Source organism: Gracilinanus agilis, chromosome 6, assembly GCF_016433145.1.
Source record: "Gracilinanus agilis isolate LMUSP501 chromosome 6, AgileGrace, whole genome shotgun sequence".
NCBI lineage: Eukaryota > Metazoa > Chordata > Mammalia > Didelphimorphia > Didelphidae > Gracilinanus > Gracilinanus agilis.
The window spans coordinates 275,682,222-275,689,745 of NC_058135.1; the positions used below are offsets into that span (position 1 = coordinate 275,682,222).

Sequence of the window (7,524 nt, forward strand, 5' to 3'; positions counted from 1 at the left end):
TTCAGTTCAGACAACTTCTATAAAATATTCATCCTTCTATTTCCTATGTAGAACCTTTATTTCTAAGGATTCTAGTTATAAAGCTTCACAGAAATATATTAGTATTTATAAATTATATAAATAGAGACAAATTTCTCAAGTCAAAGAAATTGAAAAAGCTCAAGCATACATTTGTTGTTGCCATCAAATATTAACATGCCACTTCTTTTTTTGAAGACCATAGTGGACATAATATATATTGATTTGAAATTATGCAATTAGCTAAATGCATATATGATATTTGATCATTAAACTTCTGTCATGCCCATGAAATGCTATACAGGGATTTATGTTTATATAAATGTTGTTTTATGTAAAACCACTAGTCCTCTTTAAGTAGAAATAACTCCTATTCTCTAATCTTCAGGGAAAAAGCTTCTCACATCCTATTTGCCACTTTTTAATGAGAAGTCCTTCTTCTATGTTCTAATCAGAAGTCCAGTATTTTTAATTTCATTAATGAGGTGATGTCATTCAGAGAGTCCTGGGATTATTCTCAGGAGACCATGGCTTCACGATTCATATAAACAGCCAATTTCTTTTTTAATGTGTGTAGCTCTCTACTTTTTGCAGCTCTCTGTTTTGAAATCCTAGCCTTTTTATCAAGAATGTCTAGAAACTCTATTTGATTAAAGTATTCCAATTTCATCATGAATTATTTTTATTTATGAACTTTTTTCTTTTGCCTTTTGTAATTTTATATTCTAAGCTTTGTGTTGGTTTTTTGTTTCTTTGTTTGATTTTTTACAAATCAATACTTGTGCCATCCAATTCATGATCCTTTCATACCTGAAGTCTTTCTTTTTAGCCACTTACAGGATTTTTCCTCCTTTGCCAAAAAAAGACCCTTCCTTTATCCATTCTAAGGCTGGTTCAACTCTCAATGATTCCTAGATCTCACTCTTACCCACAAAAAAGCTAGCCCATTGCATAAACTTGTGCCTAAATCCTTTTGACACTATGCTGCTTGGCTGAGATTTTCCTCTGCTGCAAAACACCCATAACTGGGCATTGGGGTCACCTCAAGCTAGACTTTGCCTAGGATCTTTCTCTCACCACTCAATATAAACCCAACCCTCCAAATGGGGCTTAGTAGACAGCGTGGGCATGTTTCATAATTTATTTGAGTGTTTATGGAACACTCGAATTGCTGGGAATTCCAAAGTATCTTTATTTTTCTATTATCCCTATATCTTCTTTTTCATTTTGAAATCCTTTTGATTTGGTTTACAAAATGTTAGATATATACATTTTATTTGCATATTTTGAGCCCAACTCAGAATCTTTTAATTCCTAGGTTTTTATCCATAGTCCTAAAATTCAATTGTCATGAAAAACTTTCCTAATCACCTGTTCAATTTCTAAATATTTGCCTCTAGAATGCAACCTTTCTCTTTGTTGTCAACAGAGATAAGCAAAAAATTAAAAACTGCTTTTAAAAATACACTTCAAGTATATAGTTTTATTGTATTTACCAAGTATTAGTTCTCTGAATATCATGTATCACAAAATTAATCAACTCAATTATCCTGAATGCTTTCCCAAAACTTTAATAAGCATGACTCAGGAAAACAACAGACCTCTTTATTATCAATATTTGTTATATACAATTTGGAAAATTCAATTTCAGTTTTTATAACATTTTTGAATATTTATTGGAGTTTTATGAACTTCTCTAAACTTCTAATGTGATATTTTTTCAAGAAGGGTACATAGGAATTAGGGGAAAGGAGAGTCTCGGTCATTTTGTCGTGAAATTATAGAAGCTTCTTTGGTCAGCAATATAATGAACAACTCAAGGATTATTATGAAGGAAGCTTTCAGGAGTTGTCTTATTTTGGTTCTAATAAACAATACTTTTTGAGCTGCTGTTTTGAGATCTTGGCCCTGCCATGAGACCACAGGCAAACTCATAAAGATGTCTTTATGGCTGTTTTTCCTCAGTGGATCTAATTTGGCTTTAGGTTTATTCACATATTCTCCCACTCTGCAAACGGTGTCTCTGGGAAAATAGGCCACCAAAGATAATTTTTCATAGAGCTATAGAACTTGGTGTCTTATTTACCTTGTGAAGAATTAAGTACACCAAACATACCCTGACTGGTTACAAGCAGGCTTGAGTAAAAGGCTGTAGCCAGAGGCTGGAGAAGTCAGGGAGTGGCCTAACCTGTGATGGATACAAAATGATGGTTCCACTCAGATGCTGATCTTCTTGGGAATGGATCTCCAGTAGAATGGGGAAAACTTAGACAAAAAGGATGATAGAGGATTTGAGCGTTTTTATCAGACCTATTCAAGACACTTAATAAATGCTTTGTGGTTCTTTGTTCAGTGTAAGACAAGTTCAGTTTGGGACTTCCCTTAAAGCAAATTTCCAAGGGATAGGATCAAACATGGGGGTTCCAAAAATAAAGTTGACAGGGACATTTTAGCATACAAAGCCTTATCCCCATTTAGCAAAGCTCTGGAACATAGAGCAGAAGATTCCTACCAACATTCCCCTCCCTTCTTTCCCTTCTCCATGTAGGTTATGTTTGTACCTAAAACCTCTAGGAACTCCTGATTGTGTATGTATCATGTAACCTGTTGAAACTTCAGGGAAACTGTTAGGTATATATCAAGTAACCTGTGGAAACTCCTCCCATGTCTCAGACACCTAAACATGTATCCTTTAAATCACTACGTATGGCAAATTGGATTGTGATTGCTTAAAGTCTCTCTGTTAATCATTACCTTTTACTATGGATATGGAAAGTTTGTGCTGGAGCCCCAGCTTGTTTTTCTTCCCCTATAAAATCAGTAGTGACCCTCAATACAGTTACCTTGTTTGCCATCAGCCAGCCTGGCCCTCCTGATCCCACACAGTGTTTTGTCTCATCCTTCTTACCTCATCTCATTCTCCTTATGCCCTTTTCAAGGATGGCTGAACATTGTCTGGCAGGTTTCTGACAGTGCATAATCATGGTAAATATCAGGCTGAAAAGAGAAAATTTATTTTTAAGATTTGCTATAATTACCATGAAATAATAAATATTTCAGTTAGGAATAAGGAAACAGGGGTGGAGGAGGAAATGACACTTCTTCAACCTCCTAATATCCCTCACAAACAATAAAAAATAACTCTCCAGAATTAATGCTAAAAGCAGAAAAAATAGACAAGTTTAAGGAGTGAACCTGAATGGTCAGGGATAACTAGGGAGAAAAGTCAATGATTTTCCTGGTCTATAGGTCCCAGGGCAGGGCCAATGTAGACAACTTGGATTAACACTCTAGCCCTTTTGATTTGGTTTGCAAAATATTATATATGGCTGGACTATCAAACTCACCTAATCTATTGAAACCCTGAGGAGCTGCTACAATCTTCAAGAGAAGAATGTGATGATAAATATAACAAAGGAAAGGAGGAACAAGCCAAGGAAACTGCATCTAAAATCAAGATTGAGAACCATGAGTCCAGGCTGGGCCCTAGGCCTGGATCACACACCAAAATCCTCAACCCCCCAGGTGGAAGATCCAGCATCACTTTCTACTAAAGAAAACTACTAAGAGTATCTTCAGACTAGATATTCTTCTGCTAGAGTGTCAAGGTTTATAGTCTCTATTTAGTACAAGTTGGGGTGGGAGGAGAATGGAGGGGCTAATAATTTATGTGAAGATTTTCATGTAGCTAACTGCTCACACTTGTCTTCTAGAAACAGCTGGTGCTCTACAGGACCAGGGACACTGAATTTTTCAGGGAACTGAGAAAATAAGTTAAGGGAGCTATAATAAATTTCCCAGGTTCACATCCAAGAATTAATTTAAAAAATGAGAGAATCTTTGATAGAGTGAAAGAAAATGGGGAAGTTGGGATCCTCACAAATAATAGGATCATAAATGTTTTGGTGGGCAATTGTATGTCTAAGTATGGTCCTGCAGCAATAGACATTGATGGTTTTACTAAGAGATTAGAAACCCATGTAAATGATGTTTTAGACAACTTCCCAAGGAATGCTCCCCCTCCCTTGTCTGGTAAAGGGATGCAACTTGTTTTTCAAAAGGTAATCATGATTTAGCCCACAGAGTTCTTAAATTAGAGAATGGTGATTCAGAACCTTTAATTTTATGGGGGCACTACTAATTTCTGAGAAAATCTATTTGTGTCCTTTTTAATTTTGCCTCCATGATGCATAAATCTACAGACATCCTATGAGGCTTTTTGACATCTTTCCCACAAAATCCAGGGAAAGAATCACTAAACTAAATCTTGAAAGGGATTTTGAACTTGCTTTGACCTCTGCAAGTGCTTATCAGTCAAGCCAAATTTCATTTTCCCTTGTTTGTAGGCCTTTTCTTAATGGCAGATTTTTGCACTCAAATCTTGGAAGAGCATTTATAACTTCTGTAATCTAGAGGTTCTTGGTTTGATCTTATATAAACATACCTGCCTTATGCAAGAGAATAAATTGCATCTCTTATTACTTATCTTTAAAGCAAATAATTTATGTCTGCTGTTCTCAGAAGCCTTAAAGCTTTTGGCTGCCTCTGCAGCTCACCAATAATGTGAAATATTACTTTTATTAACTACAATTCTTTTCTAAGTGGGGGGGGCTTCCAGTTTTTTTAAAGGCCTTATTAACCTATCTAAATTTTATGAAATTTTTGTTATTCATATTTTTCTAAGACTTCTTTTTACTATAATTAGTTGATGGGGAGGAGAGAAAATCATTGAGAACCTTTAGTTCTTCAAAAATAAACATTTGGGACAAATATTTAAAAATCCATTTTTAATACTGTTCAAATAGCCTCACAAAGTGCTAGTGACTTTGGACCATTTATGACATCTTTTAAAAAAGTAAATTATGTAGATATACTAAAGAGTAAGCAGTCTTAAAAAACCCTTGTATTTTAGTGATTACTCATTTGAAAGAATCTCTGCAGTCTTCTGCCCAATGAAACTGGAAACATTAGATCTGGATATTGACTACATTGATAGCATTGAAATTAGTGTATAAAATATGGATTTTTCAAGTGGAAATAATGGACTCCATTTTCTTAGAACTATTGTAATTATATTTAATTATAGAATCAAATCTCTTTGATTCACTTAGGAAAATGTTCTTCAGTCAGACTAAATAACACTGTTTTATAATTCCTTTACCTCTTACATTTTAGAACATTTGTTATTACCATGCAAGTAGAGCAGGTGAGTTTTTATTATGGTATGTTTCATGATGGATATGAATACCTGAAAGGTGGGCATTAAATGCTGTAAATATTATTCTACTTAGAATATTTAGCAAACTGACATATTTTATGATTCTGTATCCATTGTCCTCAATATTTAAGTACCTGTAGGAAATTGCTGCAAAACATTTTTAACTTGATGAAGTGCAGGAAACTAGCATATGGGATTAATTAGCCAAAGAATTTTACCTCTTTTAAGATCCCCTGATGATTTTGGAGATTGCTTTATAGCAAAGATAATCTTGCTATTTCCTATAAGCTTATAAAGTACAGACAATATCCAATTTAACTAAATGGGCTGTTCTAAGAGATTGGAAGTCATGTTTAAAACCAGAAAGTCATTTCTAGTAGAAATAATGTTGTAAATGGTGATTAAATTCTTAGCCTAAATCACAGGAATCTGCTTAATCCAGAATAGAGTTCAATTATGGAACTAAATCACCATTTGTGAAAGTGTGTTTATGGAAAAATAAATTTTGGGTGCTAGTTTAGGGTGACAAAAACCTATTCTTTCTCAGCCACATTCCTAGCAATGGTGATTCTCCTTTCCCACCTGAATTCCAAAATTATAAGTCTCTAATGATGATTTCTAGAGCAAGAATTCCAACAGAATGAGGTGGTAAATGATAGGGATGGAGTCTCCATTGGGAAAAAATTGGTAGTAGTCAGAAGTATTGTTCTAAATAACTGTAATAGAATAATGTTTTCCCTTCCCTCCTAACTTTTCCCTGTTTCCTGATATATCTTCTTGCTATAAACCCTGGAACTGGAATATAGGACCTTTGGAAGTGAGAGGAATGAAAAGTAGCTCATGAGAATGAGATTGGCTAGTAGGACAAAGTGTTCCTGCATCTGTAATCATTTGTATATAAAGTAGAGGTATACATATCTGGCTGAATATATATGTTTGTTGGGAATATTTATATTTGGAAGACCAAAAGACTCTTAGCAACCTACTCAGTTGTTTCTAAAATGCATTAATAAATTGTCCTTGTATTTTTTTAATTATGCTTAAAACTTGTTTTTTAATGCAATTGGTGCCAACATTTTTTCTAGAACTATGTCAAGAAATTTTGTGCTTATATTTCACAGTGTAATTTTTATGGGACATTTTCTTACTTTTGCAGGACAGAAATGAGAATAACAGTTACATTAAATCTGGCAATCATGTAGCCAAAAAGCAAGCAAGCAAACAAACAAAAAAGAGCAACTAAGACCAAACCCTTGAAATCCCAGATCCTGAGACCAGTCAACAGTGAGGCCAAGAAGTCCATAGAGCTGGGCACTTTCAAGCCTACATTGATGTAGTGAAGACATATTCCCCAAGGCAAAAAAGCTTACAGTGCTGAACACTGCAAGCCAGAAGCAGAAAATACAGAATCATCAGCTTTCAGAATTCCCAGTCCACAGGCAAAAAAAAACCAAAAAAAAAAAAAACTGGGAAATGAGCAAACAGAAAAAAAACCACTTAAAACTTAAAAAATTCTATAAGGACAAAGAATAAAGCACAGAACCAAAAGGTATTGGTGAGATATAAGCAACCACATGTAAAATTTCAAAGAAAAGGGGGAATTGATCTCAAGCTATGGAAGAACTCAAAAAGTGATTCAAAAATTAATTAAGATAGATTGAAGAAAAACAGGGAAAAGAAATGAAAGTAATGTAAGAAGAAAACAGCTTTACAAGCAAAATTGATCAACTGAGAAAAGAGGTACAAAAATTCAATAATGATAAAAATGTCTATAAAAACAGAAATGACCTACTGAAAAAGGGCAAAAAAGTCCAAAGAAGAAAAGAGTCCCATAAAAATAGAATGGACCAAATGGAAAAAGGAGAATAAAAAGAAGAAAGTCATAAAAAGTTTAGTCTTTAAAAATTACAATTGGACAAATAGAAGCTAATGATTTCATGAGAAATAAAATAAAAAAGCAAGAGAATGGAAAAATAGAAGAAAATATGAAATTTCTCACTAAAAATACAACTAACCTAGAAAATACATTCAGAAGAGATGATTTAAGAATTATTGGACTACCTAAAAGTCACAGCCCCCAAAATTAATTAAATAAAAAAACAAGATATAATATTATCAGAAATTATCCAAGAAAATTATCCTGATATTCATGAATAATAGAATAAAATAGAGATTGAAAGAATCCACAGATCACCTCAAAAATTAATCCTCAAATGACAACTCACAGGAATGTGATAGTCCAAGTGCTCCAAGGCCAAGCAGAAAATACTACAAGCAGCCAGAAACAA

At 33.9% G+C, this 7,524-nt stretch overlaps 1 pseudogene; it reads left to right on the forward strand.

Moving 5' to 3' along the window:
• Nucleotides 1-3,935: 3,935 nt before the first annotated feature.
• The window catches only part of LOC123252648, an 8,527-nt pseudogene continuing 4,938 nt past the window's right edge, over nucleotides 3,936-7,524 (forward strand).